Source organism: Delphinapterus leucas, chromosome 3 (genome assembly GCF_059928025.1).
Source record: "Delphinapterus leucas isolate spDelLeu-1000000601 "Yukka" chromosome 3, BTC_Dleu_Yukka2, whole genome shotgun sequence".
NCBI classification, from domain to species: Eukaryota; Metazoa; Chordata; class Mammalia; order Artiodactyla; family Monodontidae; genus Delphinapterus; species Delphinapterus leucas.
In genome coordinates, this window is record NC_143131.1 from 30,522,876 (window position 1) to 30,534,975 (window position 12,100).

General features: G+C 41.4%; 1 protein-coding gene across 1 annotated transcript in view; it reads right to left on the reverse strand.

The window, feature by feature from the left end:
• The window catches only part of PRLR (prolactin receptor), a 173,858-nt gene extending 171,841 nt beyond the window's left edge, over nucleotides 1–2,017 (reverse strand). Inside the window, exon 1 of the mRNA XM_022599461.2 lies at nucleotides 1,233–2,017. The gene's annotated coding sequence lies outside the window, so the exon portion shown is untranslated. The remainder of the gene's footprint in view (nucleotides 1–1,232) is intronic.
• Between the last annotated feature and the right edge of the window lie 10,083 nt (nucleotides 2,018–12,100).

Consider the following 12,100-nt stretch of genomic DNA (forward strand, 5'->3'; position numbering starts at 1 on the left):
ATATATAGGTAGTGATATATATACATAGAGTAGATGTGTATGTATACACACATATGCACACATTTAGGGCAATATATATATTGCATTAAATGTTGCACACACATATGCACACATACAATGTTAGTGGTATATATATATATATATATATATATATATATATATATTGCCCTAAATGTTGCAAGGAAAACTGAGGCCCAGAGACCATAAGTGTCTCGCCCAAGTTTGCACAGCCAGAGGCAGAGGTGGGATTAGCAACACCCCCCCGAGCAAGAAGCATGAAACTCGGGTGGGAAATCTTTGCCAACCAAGTTGATGAATGAAAACAAACGAATCCCTCCAGATTAATAATATTGTTTTGCAACCATTTTCAAGGCCCGTCATCGAAAGTCCTAAATCGCTTGTTCTTAGGGCAACGTGGCTGCTTGCCCAGGACACAGGCAGAGGCCACTAAAAGGATTTTCTCCCACTCAGAGCGCTGGAACTCCAGCCCTCGCTGCGGCAGCGCTCTGGCTCCCCAGTTACCTGAGTTTGCCTGACTTCCCCTCCTCTCCTCCGCTCTCCTCTCCTCTCTGGTCCTCTTCCCTCCAGCGGCTCCCGCAGCTGCCTCTCCAGCTGGAATTCCTTTGCTGAGGTCGGGCCGCCTCCCTTCGGCTGGGCTCCGGATGACAGCCAGGAGGCTGCTTACCTGCCACCACTCCCACTGCCTTTTTTTGGTGGGGAGGGAGCCACGCCTTTCGGGTGAGCACGAGTACCGCTCAACTTTGCACGCCGGATACCCGGGACGTGGCGCGTGCTGGTGCTGCTGGGAGAATCCTCAAGCCCGCCGTCAGCGCATCACCTGTCTGAGCCCCTTCCCCCTCCCCGCTAGTTTTTTTGTTTTCAATTTGATGTAAATAATGTACCTTCTGAGAATCCCACAGTCACGCCGAAACTCATTCTTAAGGGTGCTTCTGAAGATGCCTTTTATAAAGACTAATGCGTGCAGTTGTAAAAGCGGCAGGGGTGGGGGGCGGATGGAGTATTTTTAGCTCCTCTGAGAGGGGACCTCCCTGCTGTCAGAGTCCCGGTTCTCCGCCAGGCTGCCGCCGGGCGGTTCCGCCGGGTTTCTGGCGTTTTCCGGAGCAGCCCGCGCTCGCCTCCCCGCACGCGGCCTCGAATCCGCGGCCCCGGCGCCGCCCGCGCCATCCCCCGTCACCCCTGGGCTCTCGGTTCAGCCCGCGATGGGTACTCACTTTTGCCGGGGAGCAAAGTCTGCCATCTCAGTCCGTGAGCACTTCCTGTAAAAGGACGTGGAGATCCATCGTGTGTAAAGCTGTTTCAGGAACAGCCGGTAAAATCCAGAAAGAGGGAGAGGAGCGAGTTAGACCCAAATGGAAGGGGGCGGGCGGGCGGGCGGAAAGCCCAGCCCAACCGGGGGGTGTCCCGGGATCTCAGCCTTGGCTCCCCCAGCCCGGAGGCTCTGGGAGAAGAAGCCCAACAAGTGCACTTGTTCACTCTTTCTTCATTAGAGGAGGAGTCAGGGTTGCAACATTTCTGTTCCTTGCTGGAGGCGAAACGGTGATTTTCTTCAGCCTGCAAAACGTCCAGAGCCAGCCAGCTTTGCCAGGTGAGGAAGGAAGCTGGGGAAGCCGAAATGCAGCAAAGACGTGGAGAAGAAAGAACGGATTCTCTCCAGATGGGTTTTACACGAGCAAGACCACACGTCTTCCACTGAGACTGCAACAGAAAAATAGACGGACAAAACAATAATAAAAATGTCTTCATGAATGGCATGACCTCAAAGATGGTATTTCTCCTGGCAGCCAAGATGTGGGGTGGCTTCTTGTCAAATTTCTTTCCTTATTTCTGAACAACACTGAACGGCAGCATGACAGCATTGGAGGGGGGCTCCAGAGATTTGAATCTCACCTTCCCTGAGAAGAAGAAGGGGTCAGGGTGAAAGGGGCAAAAGAAAACAGTCAGTGACCCGAGAAGGGGAGAGAGCAGGTTTTGCTTTCTTTTTTGGTAGCCCAAAGCCCAAACTTCCGGGGCGCGCGGTGTTTATTCTCCGCCACATGAGTATAACACAGAAACACTGGTGGTGCTGAAATAATCCACGCTTTTGTTGTTTTCCACAAATATAAAATGTATCTTTTCTAATATCTTTTCTGATGTGGGTCTGACTTTTTAATTTTTTTGGTAATAGCCAAACCATGCAGAACCACCACCTTTTCTCTGGCAAAAGAAAAAAAAGTACTGAAACCAAAGTAGTAGCTGCCTGAATTAAACAATGATCCCTCAATTAGTAAGTTGCTAGTGTCCATTGGATGCTATTAAGTAATATTGCATCTGATTGTTTCATAACCCAGAGGGGCACCATGGAGATATTTTAAAGAGACTATAAAGTTTCAACAAAAAAGTTATTGGAATGCTGGACTTTTCCCTTTTGAGTGATTGCCACTCTGGAATAACGAGCAAACGACATTCGGTAGCAGCCACTTGCCAAGTCTCTGGAAACCACTGACTATTCCAGGACACTTTGGTGATTCTTTTGGACTGGAAGCCCAGAGGCACCTGCACAGTCATGACCACCTGATGCTTCCTGTTCAGTAACATGACCTTGGACAATTAAATTGTAGACCCCATCTGGTTCTCTCAGCAGAAGGGAGATGCCTCTTTCTTGCATACTTAGCTTTGCTCATGGGTGGCCCCAAAGGTATGCAACGTCTATTTACTTTCAAAGCCACTGGGGGACATGAGATCATCAATGGCAGAATATTTCTACATGACCTTTGCAAAGCAAGGGATCGTCAGTTTTTTGGAGTTGTTCTAGTCAGACAATTTTCATAGTTGGTGAAAAAACCTCGCCCTAGTAACTCTCGACTGTCAGCTCTTGGAAGGTAGGACCCTCGCTCTTCCTTCTTGTGGTTCCCAGTTAGCAGCAGGCAGCTCAGCTCATCGGTGCTCATCCGTGCTCCTGGCTTCCAGATTGACAGATTGGTTGTTGAGTGACTAATCCACATCTCACTGGGAGAGAAGGGCAAGGCTCGCTTTCCGCTCTATTGTGCAGCACACAGGCACCATCCATGAACCACCAGCATTAACTCTCAGTGAATTAATCACCTTGCCCTGGCTTTACTGAGATAATGAAGGAAGTCCGCGGTTAACCTCAACTTCTTTCCTAACTGCCCCCTGCCTCCTTCTCTAAGCACTAACATGCCCCACCCCTTTACGTGTGTTCCCTTCTTGCATGCCTCTGTCTTGTCACTGTCTCAGTTGGTGTGTTCCTCCTTTTTTCCAAGCTACTTCTCCAGGTGAGTCCTAGACCCCAGCCCTGCCTGCTGCCTCCAAGACCTTAATCCATGGCTGATGCAGCGGAAAGAGCTCAGCCATTGGCATGGGTTTGGGTCTTTAGTATTTACATGGCTTCCCTAAGCTTCACTTGCCTCATTGAAGATCAGATGTGGTGATATATGCCTCAAAACTAACAATGGTAATTCTTAATCACCAGTAAAAGGAGTCATAATGGTGATAACATATGTAAAATGCCTGACAAATAGCAGAAAATCTAGAATCATTAAGCTCTTTTTCCCCCCCTTCCTTTTCTCCCTATCTTCCTCTCAGAGTTAATGTTTTCTGCCCCATCGGCTTCTTCTGCAGCCAACAACATCCTTGAATCTTCCTTGACCCCACTGACTCTTTCGGTGGCTTTATGATTTAACTCACTCCATTCTTCATCTGTCGGACTTAGTGGGAGAATGATCTACACTCAGCTCCCCTGACTCACTAAGCTCTCAGTGCCTTCCCTCAGTGGTTCTTAACCTTGGCTGCACACCTGGTCATCTGAGGAGGGTTTCAAACATACCATACATGGGTGGTCCTTGCAGAACTTGTAGTTCAGGAGGTTTAGGGTGGGGCTCTGATTTCTCTGTTTCTACAAAGATGTACAGGCAGGGTAGACAAAGGCTGCCCTAATCCCCCCTGCACCACAGCTTCCACCACTACTACTCGTCAGCTGCTGTCTTTCCCTGGGCTGCGTCATCCCAGGCCTCTCGGCACCCCTTCTCTCCCTCCTCTTGAAATTCTCATTCCTTGTCTCTCAGGCCCTGTCCTCCCTTGGTTCTCCTCTGTCTGTATCACTCCTCTATTGCCTTTTGCCACGGCCCCTCTTCTTTCTCCTCCTTCCTGAATGGGAACAGTTTTGTCTTTGGTCCTTTATCACATGCTGTCCTTCTTTCATCTGATCCCACCCCCAGAGGTGATCACCATTAACTTCTTGGTGTGTATCTATCCTTTATCCTACATGCATATAGTCATGTCTCTATATGCTCATGCTTCTATTTTTTAAACTAAAAATGGAATAATTTCTGTGACTTGTCTTGTGTCATACAATTATATATTCTAGGCTACTAGTTACAGACTTAACCCATTCTTTTTAAAATTTATTTTTAAACATCTTTATTTGGGTGTAATTGCTTTACAATGGTGAGTTAGTTTCTGCTGTATAACAAAGTGAATCAGCTATACATATACATATATCCCCGTATCCCCTCCCTCTAGCATCTCCCTCCCACCCTCCCTATCCCACCCCTCCAGGCGGTCACAAAGCACCAAGCTGATCTCCCTGTGCTATGCGGCTGCTTCCCACTAGCTAGCTATTCTACATTTTAACGCATTCTTTTTAATGGCTGCCTATTTTGTAATTTATTCTGCCATTCCTCCATTGTTAGATCTGTGGTAACTTTAATTTTTTATTGTAAAAAGTGCTGTCGTGATTATCTTTGCCTGTACCTTAGGATAGATACTTAGAAATGGCATTGTTAGGTCAAAGGGAATGAAAACTAAAATTTTGCTATATCACTGCCAGATTGCTCTCCAGAAAATGTTGTAGAAGAAAGTCCTAGAAATGAGAGTACTGGGGAGGAACGTTTAAAATTTTCATACGTACCTTTAAATTCTTCCCAAAATATTTATCAATACACATGTCTACCAATATACACTCCTAACAAGGATGTTTTCTCACATGCTTGCCAGCACTGAATCTTATCAGTATAGTTTTCGTTAGTTCAATAAGCAAACTATCCTGTCTCAGTATTGTTCTAATTCACAATCCCCCGGCTTCCAGTGAGGGTAAATTCATATGCTTATTATCCTTTAAGCTGTTTTCTCTTATGTTGTGGCTTTTCATTCCTACTCCTATTTTTCTTCTGGTAAGTTTGTTTTTCTAAAAAAAATAATTGTTCTGTACTATTGTCCATATTAACACTTTGTTAAATATATTGTAAACATTTCTCGGTATCTGTCATGTTTCCCTTGATTTTATTTATGGGCTGTTTTACTGCACAAAAGTTTTAAATTTTCACCCAGTCGAATCTGTCAATTATATTTTATTAAGTCTCTGAGTTTTCTCTGTTGCTTCTTTGCTTCTAATACTGTTAAAAGTTTTTCTAAAAAGATCTTTATCCTAGGAATGGTTTTAAAATATTATATGAGGTAGCAAATTAAATTAATTGCTTCTGAATGTATAGTCAATTATCCTATTACTTTTTATTGAAAAATTCACAATTGCCCCACTTATTTCTAGTGTCAAATATTATATATTACATTTTCATGCATATTTATTTCTATTCTGGACTATACTGTTTTGTTTGGCATGACGATTTACATGCCAATAATGCACAGTTTTGATAACCATATTGTAAAAATAGTATAGTATAACACCCATTACATTAGTGCAAATAATTGATCAGTCTTTCCTTTTAAAATTTGCTTGATAAATGTGATATATTTATTTTCCCATAAAATTTTAGAATCAATTTGTCCAAATTAAAAAAAAATTGGTTTTACATTACATTTATATATTTATTTGGGAAAATTAGCTATCATTAAGGCATTAAATCTTCATCTCCAGGAAATATGTTTATTTTAAAGAAATCTTTAAAATGTATCCTTCAATTTTAAAATTTAATCTTATAATGTCACTTTATAATCTTATTGCACAAAATTTACTTAATCATACCGTATGATGAACAGTTAGGTTATTCCCCAATTTTTACTCTTAAAAAAATGCTGCTGTGAACATATTTGTGGAAAGAGATTTTGTTTTGGGAGGATTTATTTCCTTAGTCTAAAATCCCAGTGAGACATACTTAGGTCAAACGACATGCACATTTTTATGGCCCTTGAGATATAAAAGCTTATCTATTTCTGACGGCTTCAACTCTAAATATTCCCTCCATCACACTCTACATCCAATTAGGCACAAAGTCCTGTAAGTGTCTTTTTCCCCTTTCCACTGTTAAGGCCACTGTTAAATTCATGCTTCTTCCCTTTCAATAGCCCCTGGCTGGCTTCACTTTCAACAGTCTTGCCTATATCAAACTCAGATGCTTCCAGGTGAATCTGATTATATCAACTCCCTGAATTAAAATACTTTAATGGTGCCTACATCCCACCAAAAATGTCAAAACATCTTTGCTCCTGCTGATTCCATTGGGTTTTAGAGTACTAGCTCAAGACATATTTACAGTACGTCTGCATCCCTTCTCCCCTTCTTGGAATTTTATTTCCCCCACTCCTTGCCTACTTGAACTCTATCTATTCTTGATTTTCATATTCAATGTCACTTTCTTCTAAAAGCTTTCCCTGATCACTCCAGCTCTGAAGGCACTCTGCTTGCTTCTGCCACATGGGTTTATAATACACCCCTCTCTTCCACCTCCAAGTATCATCGTGAGACTGATATGAGTTTACGTATGTGAGTGCATTTGTAAATTATAAACCATGTGTAAATATAAGGCACTACTATTATTAGACAGTGTTTCCTTCCCTCCAAAGAAACCCACACCACTGAATAAGCAGCTAGGCTAAGTACAGCCAGCCTTTATAAACATGAGAATGGGAATAATTTTCTCCTTGTGGACTTGCAATAGGAAGATGCTAAGATTGCTGGCCTGTTGAGTAGTAAGGACTCATGTCTCCCAAACCCAAAGAGGGAAAATTAAGCATGCTGAATAAAGTGCAACGGTTGTTAGTCCCTGAAGTAGCTACATGGAGTTCTTCAGGCTATTGTGGTATGAGTCTTGCTACTCAAAGTGTGGTCCTTAGAACATCTGCATTGGCATTACCTGAGAGCTGATTAGAAATACAGGATCTCAGATGCCACCTCCACCTTCTGAATCTGACATTGCATTTTAACCAGATCTGCTGCTCCAGTGCTCGATTTCATAAAGCCCAAGTGATGGCAAAGTGAGTGTTCCTTCTGAAGTGCCCAATTTGCCGGGGGCGGGGGGAAGTTGACTTTGACTTATGTGCTTTTTCCATCTTTATCTCTATCTGTGTGGGCGTTGGGGGGGGGAGATTTAAGGACAGGCTGATGTTACAGCATTCCAGGTTATAAAGTTGAAGGGTCATACAATTAGGAATGTACTACATTTTCAATTAGGCTTCTAATAGGTAGTGAATATCCTTTTATTTTCTTTTGTTTTACATTGTAGTAAGAACACAACATGAGATCTACCCTTTACATTTTTAAGTGCACAATTCAGTGCTAATTATAGACACAGAGTTGTACAGCAGATCTCTAGGACTTATTCACCTTGCATAATTGAAACTTTATACCCATCAAACAATGACTCCCCAATTTCTCTTCCCTCGGCAACTACCATTCTACTCTTTGCTTCTAAGAGTATGACTATTTTAGATGCCTAGCATAGGTGGGATCATGCAGTATTTGTCTTTCTGTGACTGACTTGTCATTTAGCACAATGTCCTCCAGGTTCATCCATTTTGTTGCATATGGCAGTATTTCCTTTTTAAGGTTGAATAATATTCCACTGAATGCATATACCACATTTTCTTTATCATTCATCTGTCCATGTATACTTAGATTGTTTTCATATCTTGGCTATTGTGACTAATGCTGCAATGAACATGGGAATGCAGATATCGCTTTGAGATCCTCATATCAATTTTTTTGGATATACATCCAGAACAGGAATTGATGGATCATATATTAGTTCTATTTTTAATTTTTTGAGGAACCTCCATACTATTTTCCATAGCAGCTGCACCATTTTACATTCCTAGCAACAGCATTCAAAAGTTGCAATTTATTCACATATTTGCCAACACTTTTCCTTTTTTTTTGGATAATTGCCACCCCCAACAGGTGTGAGGTATTACCTTATTGTAGTTTTGATTCACATTTCCCTGATAATTAATGATGTTGAGTACCTTTTCTTGTACCTGTTGGCCATTTGTATGTCTTTAGAGAAATACAATTTAAGTCCTCCAGCCATTTTTTAATCAGATTATTTGTTGTTGTTGTTTGTTTTTGAGTTATAAGAGTTCCTTATATATTTTGGATATTAACCCCTTATCAGATATATAGTTTGCAAATATTTTCTCTCATTCCATAGATTTCCTTTTCATTTGTTAATTGTCCCTTTGCTGTGGAGAAGTTTTTTAGTTTGAGGTAGTTCCACTTGTTTATTTTTGTTGCTGTTGACTGTGCCTTTGGTGTCATATCCAAAAAGTCATTTCAAGACGAACATTAAGAAGTTTTTCCCTCTGTGTCTTCTAGAAATTTTACAGTTTCAGGTCTCACACTTAAGTCTTTAATTCATTTTGAGTTGATCTTTGCATATGTGTAAGATAAGTGTCCAATTTCATTCTTTTGCATGTGGATATCCAGTTCTCCCATCACCATTTGCTGAGAGGCTTTCCTTTCCCCATTGTGTATTCTTGGCACCCTTGTCAAAGGTCAGTTGACCATAAATGTATGAATTTATTTCTGGGCTCTCAGTTCTGTTCTGTTGGTCTATATGTCTGTTTTCATGCCAATACCATACGTTTTTCTTTTATTATTGTAGATTTGTAATATAGTTTAAAATCCAAAAATATCTCTCCAGCTCTGTTCTTCTTGCTCAAAATTGATTGGCTATTCAAGGTCTTTTGTGGTTCCATATGATTTGTGGAACTATTTTTGTAATCTGTAAAAAATGCCATTGGGCTTATGATAGAGATAGCATTAAATCTATATAGTGCTTTGAGTAGTATGGACATTTTAATAGTAGTGAGTTTTCCTATCCACAAACATGGGATATCTTTCCATTTATTTGTATCTGCTTTAACTTCTTTCAGCACTGTTTAATAGTTTCCAGCGGGCAAGTCTTTCATCTCCTTAATTGTTTATTTCTGAATATTTTATCCTTTTGATGCTACTGTAAATAGAATTGTTATCTTAATTTCCTTTTTGTATAGTTCATTGTTAGCATATATAAATGCAACTATTTTTGTATTTTTATCCTGCCTGCAACTTTACTGAATTTGTTTATTAGTTCTAACAGTTTTTTTGTGGAGTGTTTAGAATTTTCTATATACAAGATTATGTCATCTGCAAACATAATTTTACTTCTTTCTCTCTGATTTAGATGCCTTTTTTTTCTTGCCTAATTGCTCTGGTTAGGACTTCCAGTACTATGTTGAATAGAAGTGGTGAGAGTGGACATCCTTGCCTTCAGTTTTCATTCATTTAATTTTTTTTTATTCTTTCATCTGTTAACAAATACCAGGCTCAGTTTTAGGTGCTGGATTACAGCCGGAAAAAATTAATTAGACTCAGTCTGAGACCTCTTCCATGGTATTATAATCTGGGGTTTGGAGGAGGGGAGATTAAAAACAAAGAAATGAATCATATGTCATGTGGTGATATATGCTAACTAAAACAAAGCAAAGAGGGGGTTTGGATTAAGTCAGAGGTCAAAATTGGCCTCTTTGATAATATAACTTGAGCAGAATCTTGAATAAGGACTATGAAGCACCCTTCTGCCTCCTCCTGGGAAGGAAGAGGGAGGCCATTGGAGTGTTAAGCAGTGTGACAGGAGCGGATTTTTATTTCAAATGGATCACCCTGCCTGCTGCCATGGAATGCTATTGATAATTGTCATGCCTGTCTCCTTTGTTCCTTTCTGAGATTTTTGCCTCATGAGCTGTCCTGAAAGTTCACATTCTTGATGAAATCTTTCAGATTCAGCTTTGTAAGCTGAAGCCATCCCTTTCTCCGTACGCCACCTCTCAACTCCCAGGGGAAGAAGGAAAATACTATACAAAGAAGCTTTCACCACTGAGTTTTCACCATCTGAACAGCCTCAGGTGACAAGAACCTGTGGCTGGAGGCTATTGCTTCCTTCCTGGTTCAGAGTGAAGACTTCCTTGAGCTTTGTCTTCTCTGGTGCCTAAAGTGTGGGAACTAGGGCTAGTCTTAGAGTCTTTTCTAGAGCAAGGCTGCCTTTCTGTCTTTGCCAGAGTTCATTTTCCTGACTAAATTTAGCAGTAGGAAAGGTTACTTTCTACTTTGGCGACATAAGTAAAAGCTCTATTGATAGCCAGTTGTCCTGGGGATTTGGATTTGGGAATTTTATACTCTAGGTCTCCTTCCCCAAGAGGAAGGAGACCTAGAGTATAATTTCCCCCTACCTTCTATGGGCATTCTGTCCACACTTGGGATAATGTGACATGGTGGAAAAGAGCACTGGACTGGGAGCCAGAAAGTCTGAGTCTCAGTCTGAACTCACACTAACTGACCATGGGTTTGTTAGGGGAGACATGGCAGAGCAGAGTGTAATGAATTATGATCTCCAGAGTCAGACTTGCTGGTTTGCATGTCTGGCTCTACTACATACTGGTTATGTGTCTTGGGCAGATTACTTAATTTTTATGTTTTCTGTTGTCCTCATCTATAAAATGGGAATCATAATTAGACCTATCTCACAGGACTGCTTGAATATTAAAAGAGATAATTGAAGTAAAAGCACTTAGAACAACATTGGGCCTGCAGTAAACTTCATGGTTAGTGTGATTGTTGATAAGACAATCATCGAAGTTATGTCCAAGTGCTAGAGGTTGCATCGTATGTGGAATGTCCTATAGACCTGATGATGTTTGGCTGAGGAGAAAGAAGGCAAATAGGTTAATTTCCTTCAGTCATATAAAGGATTTTCACCTGAAAGAGGTATTTCTTTGGGGTTTCTTAGAAAGTGCTCTGGACTTTAATTCAAAATAATGGAGAATTTTGATATAATCAATAATTTCCTATCTTTTCCTGCTTATGCACTGGTCATCTTAATCAGTGTGGGCAGCTATAACAGAATACCATAGACTTGGTGGCTTAAACAACAAACCTGTATTCCTCCTGGTTTTGGAGGCTGGAAGTCCGAGATCAAGGTGCCAGCATGGTGGAGTTCTAGTGAGAGCTCTGCCCCTTGTTCATAGATGGCTATCCTCTTGCTGTATCTCCACATGGCAGAGAGAGCTCTGGTTCCCTGTATCTCCTTATAAGGGCACTAATTCCACCATGGGGGCTTAACTCTCATGACCTCATTTAAACTTAATTACCTCCCAAAGGCTCCACCTCCAAATACCATCACACTGGGGGTTAGGACTTCAACATACAAATTTGTGGGGGGTACAAACATTCAGTCCATTGCATGTCTAATTCCTCTTGCTTCTGGGCCTTTATACTTGCAATTCCCTTTGCCTGGAACATTCCCCCTCTCCCATAGCCTCTCCCATTCCCCTCTCCCCCTCTTCCTTCAAGCTTTTCCTCAAGTACCATTTGGTTCCTATCAGGGAAGCCTTCCTCGATATCCTCATTTAAAATGGCCTCTCATGGCCCTCTCTATCCTCTTTTCCTATTTGTTTTTTACCATAGCATTTATCCTGCTTTCATAGTTCAACTTACCCCAGAATTCTTGTGCCAAGCATTCAAGTATATGTGGTTTTTGGGGGGGAGACGTTTCATAGTTACCCCACCCAAGTGGAGAAGAAGCTGGACTATTTTTATAAACACTTCCACCAGTTGTTGGTTGTGGGCTTCTTGGGGGTGGAGTGTTAATTTTCTGCTTCTACTCAAAGTGGGCAAATAAGCCTTCTGTGACTTTGGAAAAAGTTTCAAAGCAAAGAGATGCCGATGTTGGCCCTTGGAATAGGAGGGAACACACCTAAGTGGTGATGTAATATGATATCCAGGGATATGAATGGGACACCAAGAATATCTGCTGTACCATCTGACATACCATATGATTTATGAGCTATATCATATATATCACATATCATACAC